Source organism: Lonchura striata, chromosome 3 (assembly GCF_046129695.1).
Source record: "Lonchura striata isolate bLonStr1 chromosome 3, bLonStr1.mat, whole genome shotgun sequence".
NCBI classification, from domain to species: domain Eukaryota; kingdom Metazoa; phylum Chordata; class Aves; order Passeriformes; family Estrildidae; genus Lonchura; species Lonchura striata.
The window spans coordinates 101,405,485-101,418,953 of record NC_134605.1 but is presented as its reverse complement, the minus strand read 5'-3'; positions in this window follow the sequence as shown (position 1 = coordinate 101,418,953).

Here is a 13,469-nt window from a genome sequence, read left to right as displayed (position 1 = left end):
TTGCCAGGTTCTGTTTCCCACTGGGAAAAGCACCAGATACATTTACAGTCCAGTTTAGTCAAACACAGCACATATTTAAAGTGATTTTTATTCAGACTCTTAAGCACATGCGTGAGTCACACAATATAATGAATTCAATAAAAGTATTTGAAGATAAGAAAATGTTGAAAGATGCTTTTGAAGAGAAGCTCAGGCAGGAACCATATGAGATTCAGCTCACCTCTTTCCTAGCCTTGTATAAAAAATGTGTTGAATACACATAACATTTTGTCAGGGGTCTTGCTATGTTTCATCTGTCATTACACAGTGTGCTGGGTTTCAGGTTTTCAAGGACAAATTTTATTTTTTATTTTATTTTTTATGCCTGTTTATTTTTTGCATACAATTTAATCAATAACAGCTGTTAACTACCTATTCAAATTCCTCTTCATATATGTATTCAGACTTTAACAGTGTGCTGCTTCATGTTCTCTTTTTAAGGTGAAGTCACTTCAAAAGTTTTCAAATCATAAACTCTTGGTTTTTTGACTGTTTTTTCATTGACCTATAGTTTATCTGAAAATGCAGTTATCTTGAAATTAGATACTGGCATAATAAGGTAACCTTGTTCCTTCTAATTCTACCCTTTCTTCACATTAGATGTTGCCAGGAATTATTTTCCATGTACTTATATATAGTTATATATAGTTATATACTATTGTCCTCACAACCCATCTTCCTCCTTGCTACTCCAGTGAATCAACTTACTAATGTATTTCTATAAATGACAATTCAGAATTACTTAGCTGAAGACTCTGCTCATGAGCCAAACTTACTTAATGAATCAATAATTTAGTTTTCATTTTATTATAATAATTTGGTCTATTTTTGAGTAGGAGAGATTAAAGGAAAAAATAATTTTTTTGGCTGCCAGGAATATTTTTCCTGTCACTGTAGAAGCCTAATCAAAACTAACAAAGTTCTATACTTATTTGGCTTAGATCTGAGCCAAAGAAATGCTTTCCTGATTCCCCATCTCAGTCTGCCCTTTCACAGAAAATGTCAAAAGTTCCAGAAGATATGCTATGAGTTGTTGATAATTTTGAACAAAAATGTTTGCTCACACTTAGCAATGCTTTTAATTTTATCAGTCTGAAACAGACCTCTTAAATTAGAGCAACAGATATAAAACTGTGCAAAACATAATTTTGTTTTGTTTTTTAAAGAGAATGCATGCATCACTTGAAGCATGTCAAACTTCAACATTTGTCTTCACAATTTACAAAAACCTAAATGCAAAGATGATGTTATCCCAGTAAATAATTTAATTTTCCAGTTGTTTTACAGGCAACAGTGGTGTGGTAGCCTGAAATAAAATAGGGTGGTGGTAGCGGTGAGGATTGCTAATCTGTGCCTGTGCTAAATGCAGCAAGCTTAGGCCATGAAGGAGGCAAGACTCCATCCTCTGGCAGATATTCCCTTAAAGCAACTTATTGCAGGCAGTGGGAATGAAACAGAGTTTGCCACTAATTTACCTTTCTGTGGCATCAGACTTGGCCCATATGTAGATGCTCACAGAAAAGGCATCCCTGTAAGGATAGAGTACTCATTAATCTGAAAGTAGCTCTCAAAATGAACTTTTACTTTTGCATCTTTAGTAGGCCTTAGGTAAGCCAGGCATGGAAATGGTAAATGTAAAAAATAGTTTCTTAAAGAGGAGACGACTTCCTGACTTGTGCCTTTTAATGCACATGCTGAGGGGATAAGAAAATGAGCTTTTATGAGGGGCAAGCAAAAAAAAAAAAATAGATCTTACTGTATACAAGCACATAAAGAGTGTGGTATTGTTTCCACTGGAGAAAGGGTAAAGGACAACACAATAATCAATGTAATCAATCTGACATGATTAAGATAAAGTTTATTTTGAACTGAGAAAGAGCATGCAGGGGGAAGGAGAGGAAAAAGACAATTAAGATATGAAGATGGAAACCAGAGTTTTTAGTTTTATAATTTTGTTACTTTGTCAAATCACAACAGCTGACTTCCAGAAAAGGCAGGTCTGCGCCTGAAGGCATCAGGAGAAGCTATGTCCTATCATGATAAAAACCAAATGCAGTCACCCCTCTGAACTAGCAGCTGAAGGTTAGGCCCTGTAAAATCTGTGTCTTAAAATGAAAACAGATGACCCTTCGGAGGCAACTCAATTTTACTCAGGGACTGACATGCACAGAATATTTAAGTTCCTCTCATAGTTGTTGAGCTGGTAACCTCACATTACTTTTGAAGCAGAACAGACAGGAATACAGAGCAGTTCTTTATGTTTGTCATGTGAAAAAGGGAGGTTTTCTCAACCCTTAATGTGGGGAGATGGACTTGACCATTAGTGTTTGATTTGTCTGTCAGCATCCCAGGGAAACTGAGACCCTTGTGCCTGACCAGTCTGTCAGTGTCCCCTTAGGGGGACCCTCCACTGAACAGTCCTGCTGGATCGAGGGGTGATTTGACTGACTTGTTCAGGGAAATATGGCAACAACATAAGGCAGACTCCTCAGCAGTTCTTCCTTTTCATTTGGGTCTGCCAGTGACTACCAGCACTTGTGAAAGACTCATACCAACAGTTTATGGAATAACACTCTTTATTAATATAAAATTGTGGCAGGTTAAGGTTTGAGGACTGTTGTTGGTAGTAGCTGACTGTAAAAATGTACTCAAAGCAAAACATAGAGACAAGTTGTAATCCACAATAAAAGCATTCAGCACACACAGAGTGTGGTTCTTACCCAATAGGTGTCCCTGTCAGGGAGAAGACAGCTTAAGACCCCTGACTGATCCTAGCAGCTATGATGGACTCTTCCCTAAGTTTTCTCCATTCTCATCTTACTATTTGTTTGTCTTTAGGTGGAGCTTGTGTGACTCCAGGCATGCATACCTTTGTTACTGATTGGTGTAGAATTCTCTTGCTTTGCTTTTAAAGATAGAGTAAATTAAATCTAGAGCACATGACCAGTGAGGATTGGCTGTGCCTTGGTGGTGGTACCTTTGGGTTGGAGACATGTGTTAATGTTACACTTGGTTGTAATGAGCCAAGTCCATTAGAGGAGAGGGATTTCAGCACAGCTGTTGCGTCAGCAGCAGGACATCTCCTCTCTCCCCTGGCTGACTGGTGCTGTGTGGTTTTTCAGCTGCAAAGCAGCATTGAATTCCCCTCCCTGCGAGGATTTCAGCACAGCCTGGTCATGGTGCCTCCACTCTGCTCCACCTCTGTTCCATCCCCTTTAGCAGGTGCTGTGGATGCAGATTGTGAGTGTGGGGAATCATCCTGGAATGAATTACAAGCATGGCAACTGCATTTCATCCAGGGAGCAACAACTGTAATTTACCCTATAATTTCTGTGCTATTATAATTTCTGTTAGGATGTAAATATAAATTCTCAGTTTCTTCTAATTTTATCCCCATCCATCTTTCCACTTTGTGCTGACATGGGCAACATATCTGGGACTTGTGGTGTACCAGACTGAGCAAGAATATGCTGGTCACCCAGAGCACACAGCAGGTCATTTCTGGTCAGCCAGTCAACAGCCTTGTGGGGAGAGGTGAGTCTGCTTTGCTCCTTGGAACAGACTGATTGGTACTACTTGGTTGTCTTACTTTTCTCCACCTTTTTTATTCCTCACAGAATTCCTTCTTCACATCGGTATTTTTTTCCACTTGGGTTCTAAAACAGCTTTTACTACCTCAGCAATTTCCTTGTTTCCATTTAACCTGTCTTGCAGAGCTGCATTTCACACACTTTCTCACACAATTGCAACAAATTTTTCTGGGTAAGGCTGAGCCGGTGCCACGCAGCCGTACTACAGCAGTGACGCCTCATGGCACCTCCTCCACTGGGCTGAGGGCCCCCAGCCCATCCTCCAGGACATATCCAGCTGCTGATCAGCTAAGGGCTCTGACTCTGTTGAGAATGTATTAATTGGCTATGATAGTTCTTAGACACTTTGGCCATATGTAAATCCCCCAGGTAGATATCCTGACCTTGAACTCAATCTTTGTCTATTTGATGTCTTTCTATCCTGTTTTTTACCTGCAGCCGTGTCCTAGAGGTCTGATTGCACTCTCATATATGCTGTTACTTTCTGGAAGTCTTTAATACAGGGATATTTATGTAGAATTTGTTGTCACCAGATTGACAGCATTCTAAAGAGGGTCATTATCCTCTATGCTTGTCTTCATTAATTATGGATTTTAGTGCTAGTGGATTTTCTTTTAAGGGCTTTTTAGAGAAATACTTAGTTTTCTCTATTGAAAAAGATTTTTTTTTTACTAGAATAATGCAATTTTCCATAAATTTGGATAATTTCCTGTATCTCTTAAGTTCTCTCCAGATTTTCCAGTTCTTTATACTGAAGTTTTCTGAATATAATATTTATATCTCTTCAAATATTAATTTGCACTTTCTATACCTTTGTAAAAGAACCAGTTGATACATTTTACCATTTTAATATGTTTAATTTCTTTTTTTAACTTAATTGTATCATGATCAGAGGAGGTTTCTTGATGATCCAAGATGTCTGGGAATGACCAGCCATTCTTCACCATGGGCAAATTTGTCTGGCTAATGTAATTGATTTCTGATTAAATGCTTTTGATGTAATCTTCTATGGCATTCTTACACCCAAAATTATGAGATATAGTTTGAGTGTAAGGTGGGCAGGAGACTGGCTGGTGAGTTCAGGAGAGGACCCAGACAGTGAAACTTCAGGTGCTAAGTACTCCCCCACCTTGGGGAGTTTGGTTGTGCTGAGCTCTCATCTGACCCAGGGACTGTATGCCTTAATGACAGATCAGAGTCAGAGTCCACATTCCTGAAATGCATCTTCCAGTTTTGTTTCCTCTGAGAAGGCTGAAATTTGCCTGAATAGTCTGTTAGGAGAATTTGGATATTAGCTTGGCAAAATTCACTTCTGGTCTGAGCTAAAAAGGTATGTGGAGCTGTGTCACATAAACTAGAGAATTTTTCTCCTAGGAATTATTTTTTTCTGAAGACAAGTCTTCGGTAGTTGCATGTGTCATCAATCTGGTTCAAAAAAACCACAGAAATTCTAGTTTTCTTTCTCATCCACTGATTCTTTCTCTCCAGAGTTTTGGTATCCTTAACTCAGAAGTTTTTCTGACTGTAAAGTTTTGGGTTTGTTCTTGGTTTGTTTTCCAAAGATAGCACAAAACATCACTAGAAACAGCTTACACTGATTGAATGCAGCTTCTCCAGGAAGGTATCACGGGACTGGTACAGTCCCAGTAAGAATTGTTTAACGTTGTAGCTCAGGACACAGGCATCTTTAGATATCTGTGGTTTCTCATGAGACTTCTGTGAAAAAAAACAGCCTTGAGAGCCACTGAGAAGAAGGCAGACAGAACTTTAATAGAACAGCACTGGTTGCATTTGGTCACTTAGAAAAATGCTGCATGCAGCACTTGACTTTAAAGCACCTTGAAATAGAGTGACATGCTGATAGATAGCATTCTAGTTCCTCTGTAGAAAGATACATAATAGTGAGAAAAAGAGCTAGGAACATTATCCTTGTGATTTTTGTATTGTGAAATAATTGTGTCTTTCTTTACACGAAATAATATATTTCTCACAGAAACATACCTATGTTTTATTTTATAATTTGCTGATCTGCCATTCCTACATAAGTAGGTCCTTTAGTCTTTTTTTTTCCCTCAAAATTGTTATAAATTTGAAATTAAGGGGGACTCAGGCAAAATTATGGGAGCAGGAAAGTTCTTTATTAGGGAAGAAGAAAAAAAAGATAAAAAAACAATGCAGTGAACCAAAACAACACTGACAGAGTCAGAATGCAACCTGACACCCTGTTAGTCAGGGTGTTGGTAGCCGTGGCAGATGTGTTGGAGCAGTGATCCTGTAAAAAAGGACTGTAGTCTTGCTGCAGTAGAAGAGGCAGCTGTTCCTCTGGGAAACACATTGCAGGAAAAGCCGTGCTGCTGTTCCAGGGACTCAAGAGCATATCCAGGTAGGAATGCTTGGCTCCTCCCTCTGGGCAGAGCATCTCACAATGGGATGTTATAGTTCTTATCTGTCATGCAGTGACATTCGACAGCCCATTATCAGCAGATGTCTCCCCTGAGAGAGGATTGGTTGTGGAAGAGATAAGGAAAACTGCTCATTTAACAGAAGACAACTATTATACAGATGGTAATGGAATAGATCCTGCTTCTCAGTCTGGGACTTTATAATTCATGGATCAGCTACATTCCCTCACTTTTAAACCTGGCTTTCTTTAAATTAAAATACTGACTATAGTTTTGATACCTGTAAGCTATCATGAAATTCACGAGCACATTTGGGGGTTATATCTCTATTCTCACTAAACTTTGAAAATTAGAGGGCTTTTACCCTTCACTGTGTTTTGGTTTACATAAAAGCTACAGTGGTGAATTCCTGCTTGGATCTAAAACTCCTATTTGATGGATGAGAATTCTATTTCATGAAAAAGAGGTACTTTGAGAAAATGTTATTAGGCTTACTGTTGTAATCAGCACTGATCATAGTGATGATATGAATTATATTAATTAGTATTTATTTTACTTATGTCCATTTTTAGTATTTTTATTTATTTATGGTCTGGTGGGATCTTCAAAAGATTAAAACATGGAATGATTTAGATATTTCTTCTTATTATTGGCCACATTACTGCTCAGATAACTGAGAGATGTTTCACCAAAAAGTGAAGGAAAGGTTTATTTTTGTTACAGAAACTAGATAGCACTGTAAAGGAAAAATATAATATGGAAATAAAAGAAATATAGGCATTTATTTCTTCCAAAGGAAATGCAAAAGCATAAACTGTTGCTCAATATCACAGAAAACACTTTCTGGATATCTGAGAACAGACTGAGGATCTTTCAGTCTGGTTCCCTGCCTAGAAAACTATCAATGACTGCACTTCTGAGCCTGTATGTTTCTTTGATAATCATTATAAGACTATAATAATGTCTTCATGGGAAATAAATGTTGTCTTTTCTCATAAATAAATGAAGCAATGAATTTAAATTATTGGAATGAAATCTTTAGATTTATACTTTTCTTAGAGTGTGCAGTACTGTACCTTGAAATTTATAGATTTAAGAGAATTTCTAGTTATGGAAGACGTATTGTTTAATTTTATGAAGTTTTTATTCCCAATTGAAAACATGTAAGGCAGGATTATTTTTCATAAAAATGTAGTATGAAAACACCCCAGCACTGAAGAAGACTAAGCAGCTTAATTGTCTGAGAATTCTGTGAACAGTGATATAAAGTTACTTTTTTGAGCAGCTAATTGTAAATGATGAGCAGTTAATTCAGCTACAGCCTACAGCTGTGGAAAGCAGGAGTTTGATAATGCCATAATAAGAAGAAAAGAAACATCAGGGCATACCAATTAAATAATCTCCCTCAAAAGCCCTCTTGAGAAGTTATTTAAAATACAGATGAATTGTTTCCTGTATGATAAAACAATAGATTTAGGAAAAGATAGGACAAAAAATAATGGATATGTGAAATAAAAGCCAATGAAATACAGTTGTCTTTTGGCCCTGTTATGTAAAATATCTTTATACTCACTGGAGAGTGTAAGGAACTAGGTATGCTGTCTTAGCAAGTGTTTGGAGCTCTGCTCAGCACTTTCTGGGAGTGGTGATCCATTGTTGCCCAATACCATCTGATACAGGCATTCCCTAAGCTATTGGAAACTTGGTTGCGGTTGGAATTCTGTGTAGGAATTCTGGCTGCGAGCCACTATGAGCAGTGCAAGCTCCTAAACAGAAATGAAACCCTCAGTGCCAAAGGGTCAGCTTTCTACTCCACTGATCTGTTACTGAAGAAAGATAAAAACCCTCAACCACTTTATTTCCTGTTTAATTTAATTTAGTTTATTTTTTCCCCCTGGTTACCCTACCATTCATGCTTCTCAGCTGCTCTTTTTGTGCTTTCTCAGCACAGTGGAGGTGAGACTTATTCAGGTGACTGATTCCATCTATTCTATATCACAGGGATATTTTCACATTATGCAGGTAGGCCATTACTGTTTCATTATAATGTGTCATTTTTTCTTTCATATATTCTGCGTCATTAACTGAACCACTGCTCTGTAAAAGTCTTTGGAATAGGTCTTCTGTGAGGTTTAGATACACATTCTCTCAGCAGTCTCCACCATGCTCAATTCATTTAAAAATATAAATTCTCTTTTCCCTCATCCTAATGTGTTTAATATGACTGGAAACTGGAAGTTTAAGATGATCTTTTGTCTTATGAGCAGCTGACAAATCTCTATAACTGCAGTGATACTTCTGGTGAATCATTGGCCACCTCGTTGTCTTCGTGTCTGGTGTCACCCTCTACCTCCTGGGTCACGAGGGGTGCTGCACACCCGAGCCCCACAGGATGGCCTGGACACTGTCCCACTGATGGCAGGCAAGCTGGAAAGAAGTTCACTTCACTGCATCTATTTGGTGCCACATTGGCCAGCCTAACAGAAATACGAGCAAACTAATACTTGCTTTTCTCTATCAAAATCAGGATATTTTATTCCAAAATAAAGTGCATGCAGTGTTGTTCACATTTTACTACATATTGAATGTAACTCCACAATCCTCAGGGATAATGCTCTCCTCAAAAATAAATGTATCCAGAAACATTCTTGAACTTGGCTCAATTCTTTGATCTTGCCAATATATTCCTGTGGAGATAAATGGATTTTGTTTGAGGTAGAGAAATAGGAAGTACATAAAGTCTCTATAAACTAAAACAAACTAAAATGGACACAGTTCATTACTGCAGACCAAACCACTATTTCTGTGTTTTATCCAAGCAATGTCTCATTTTTAAAGCATAACAAGATGTTATAGCTGGAACTCTAATCCAGATATTTTGCCCTGGTCTGTAGTTTAATAATCTGATTACTAAATTTAAAAGATTATACTGTTTGTGTGTTACTGGTGTCTTTGCACCACTTATACGGGAAGAGGACAGGCACTTCTGGTCAGAGTCTTTAGGTCAATGATACAAACCCTCTTTTCCCTGGGAAGTGAGACATAGATTTGAACTTCCCTATGGTTATTAATGGATTACCCACAAAAACAGATGCCTGTCTATTTTGGTTCTGAATCGTAACAAGGTGCTGTGCTAATTGATGGCTGTAGTGCTGTTTGTGTGATTTTCCATGCTCCTAGGATGTTTTCAGGGGCTTATGTTCTCTGCACTTTCCCTGGTTTACATGGAAGTTTAGAAGAGAGGGGTATGTGTAAAATGTCAGCCGGGGAATTGTTAGAACATTGGAGAGAATAGCAATTTTAAAGTCTCTCTCCTATATTTTAATAGGCACAGGAAATACAATTTTTTTCCTATCTTGTTCTTATGTTTCTATTTCTTATCTGTTTCTTTTTCATCTTGCCTGAAACCACAGTCAGGGTTGTAGTTCTAGCAGTGAACCATAGCTTCTGAGCTCAGTGATCTGAAAAATAACTGAAAAAAAAATAAAAAAAGGAACTTATTAAAATGAACTGAAATATATTCTTGTGTTGAAACGATGAGGGTTAGGGGGTAAAGGAAGAGGAAAGTAAAGTGTTATATATGGGACTGAAGAGAATCTGCAACAAATACAGGAGATTTGGCAATTTTGGATTGAGTGTTACTGCCAAGCATTGTGACTGTGAAGCTATTTTAAGGATTTCTGCATTTTCTACAGTAAGCAGTACAACAAATAGATGTTTAAAGGAATTCTTTCTGAGTGTTCCAAATTTCTGTCAATGATGGTAAATAAAGAACCATACTGCATAAGACAGAAAACCTTATACATTTATTGAGGACTGATTTAATGGTCTATAATTAAGTGTAAAATTGAAAAGCAGAAAAATGTAATGATGAGCAAAATTTCATAGCTAGATTTTTCAGTTGCCAAGTGCTTCAGAAGGCTGCAATTTCACAGCAGGGTTGGTTCCAAGAGTGGAAATTGGACGTAAATAATTCCAGACAGTGTAAATGTAAATTTAAAAAAATTAATTAAGATGCATATTTTGTCCTAATACATTCTATATTGATAATTATAAACTAATCACAGAGCTATGGTTTAGAAATTGACTTATTAAAAAAATCTTTAACTAATTGACTTCAGTTATAAATCTGTGACCAAGAATATTTCAAACAGTTGGTCAGTTCTGGTGTATTATTTCATGATGATTGCACATAAAATGGTTGGGGTATGTTGGCTGCAGAATAAGAAACATTAAGGCTATTACAAATCAGCTATTTTCAGGTCTGGTATAAATAATCCTGCACCCTAACACATCTGTTGTCACTGACTAATAGTGCATTTACGTATTTATTCTTTTTTGTTATTATTTTTGATCAGTAGTCTGTGTTTTTCAACAGGGATGTTGTTATCATTAGATCCTATTTAATAAAGAAAGTTACAGGAGGGAATGACTCTTTTCTTTGTTCCAAAACTAGCTTTACTTAGGGGAAATATTGCATACTGAGACAGTAAAAGGGAATTGCTGCTCTATGCAATTGACTTGGAGACATATTTAAGTCTTTGGACTGGCTTGGGGTGGGTTTATTACAGTGCCAAATTAGCAAGATGAGTGTTTCATTGATGTATTTTTATCATGAGATGGGAGCACTGTGGGGCCTTTAGGCCAGGTAGCAAAATGAATAGAGATTGTGAAAATAATCTCTATTCAAATAAGGCAATCCACCAGAGCCAGGGATGAACGCAATATGAAAACAAGTGCTCTTAAAACAATTTGTGTCAATACCACGTGTATGATGTATTTAAATCTCCTGTCAAAGAAAAGGGCTCTGGCACAGAAAAGTGCTGACTATAGGACATAGCAATTGACATAACTCTGTACTATTTCTCTTATTGATGGGACAGAATCATGGCCTGGCTTCTCTGCTGGGCTGAATACCAGCTAGTTTAGGAGCCAACCTTATTAACTGGTAATTAAGTGCCATCAGTGTGTCTGAGATTGGAAACATTTAAGAATGAAAACAGTACATTTGAGCATACCAATACATAATGAAAACGGAGTCCCAAAACATAAAGAGTAGCTAAAGGTGAGCAAATGTATGAATTTAACTGTTGCACTTAATAAGCATCTACAGTGATTTTTTTTAATGTATTTTAATTGGACTATTCAATACTTTCTTGTGGAGTACCTTAGAATTTTAAAAAAATAATTAAATGGATCAAAATTATTTTTTGAATGGAATGAAGAGCTAAAAAGTAGAGACAGTGAACCAGAAGCAAATATTGCTTTTACAGACACCTTTATGTAAAATCTAGATAAATACTGGCAAAATTTTTCAGTGGATGAGCAATTTTGGTAAATCATATAACAACAAAAATGGCTTTACAAAATAAATGAATATTCAAATACTTTATTACAACTGCCTTGGCAAAGGACTTGGTACTTTAGTGATAGACTACACTTTCTGTATATTCCTTCTGCTTATTTATCCTGGATTTTGATGATTAATTATTTCTAGTTAATTATAATGTTTCCATTGTTTTAGCATATAAAGGATATAACTAAGCTGAATTCTATTTCCAAGACTCTTTAAATATGAGTGGGAGGGGCAGTTGTGAAAGGTGATGAAGGTAAGATTATTGATAGCAGCAGAAGTGATAGAAAAAATGTTTTGGGAAATGTTAGTGTCTCAAGGGGACTGCAGAGAGGTTTTCCTGGAGAACCATTATGAAATGAGACAAATTCCATGGGTTAACTTCTTTCCCATCACAGTATCCTCCACAGGCTCGGACAACCATAAGGGCATCTCTTTTCACTGGTAGGGACTGTACAATAAAACTGGACAACCTCCTAAAGTTAGCCACAAATGCTCATTTTGCTAGAGTCAGGTTCTTTAAATCTGGCCTTAAAAATACTTACATTTACAAATTTATAAGGAAACTTTCTAAATATAAGGAAGTTTTGTATATGTTCAAGGGGAGGACACAGTTCAGCTAATGAACTGCCTATGGCTAACAAAATGGCTGATGTGAAAATTCGCTGCAAATGCTGTCTTTTTTTTTGTTTGTTTGGTTTTTTGTTTTTTGTTTTGTTTTGTTTTTTGTTTTGGTTCTTGGACTTCAATCAAAAGTGTGGAAAAATCCATCATTCAAGTGTGTGTCCCCCATTCAAGTGTGGCCCAATGGGATTTCTGATTTCACAAGGTAGTTCACACTACAGCACTCTGGTTGTGGCTGTAATCACATTTTAGTTCATATCTTAGTGTGACATGAAAGAACCTGATACCTAGGAGATATTTCCACAATCTAATACATCTCTGAAATACTTTATTTATTCATAATTGCATGTGTGTGTATAAATACCTATATATAGAGATAGATTCTATTTAAGTAGAAGCTTCTCAGTTCAGATATATTCACTTACTTTTCTAACTCTAGAGAGTTTGTTGAAAAAGCTACACATTATATGATGGAAAAATTACTGTGTGCACAATAATGACTGAGTATTTAGTCATAAGAGTTTCTGTCTAACATTAGCTAATGTATATTTCTAAATTCAAAGTAGCAGCAGTTATTATAATTATTATAATGGATGTTTTGTTTTATAATACAATTGGGCATACGATTCACTTATAACAACATTGTGTTTAACAAATATAAATGGAATATTGCTTTAATATTTTATCTGATGGGAGTCAACATCTCCGACTTTTAAGAAAAGAAATGACAGCATTTTTGTGGCTGGTACATAAAGAAGAAGAATTCAATGACAGACATAAAATTAAATTATGCAATCAAACTAGTAGAACAATCTTAAGACTGTTGCAGCTATTTACAAAGTCTACAGACAAACATCTGGCTATGTTTTTGTCCTTCAGGTATGATAAATTTTGCTAAGAATAGCATCATCAAAAACCCCACAAGAGCAAACTGGCCTAGGAGAAAACTAGAAGGAAAGAGAAAAAACATCTTTATTTATTCATCTTACCTTGACTTTTTCTGACATTAGGTTTGCTTGAAGTGAAATAGTTCAAAAGTGAATTCTGCTTAGTGTTTGCCTTAAAAATTATTTTGTTTTTTAATATTTTCTGCTGAAAGGAAAATGTACTAGTACTTTCCAATAATTGATGTCAGTTAGCATTCAGTGTACTGGGGCTGTGGTTAGTGATCCGACTGAAAACCTTAAAATTTACCACAGATAACAGACAGATCTTACTTCCTAAAAGGAATGAGTATTGTGTGGAGGCTAGAGACTGTCAGTTATTGCAGACACATTAAGGAAGATTACAGTAGCATCCAATATCCATTTTACCTTTCCATGGAATGCACTATGTATTTGTACTATATTTACCTACTGAATAAAATGGGACAATATAATGAAACCTTGGCTCAGGGCACAAGATTCTGAACTGGAAAATGCACAAAACAGACAAAATATTTGAAAACAAAGTGCTGAATCT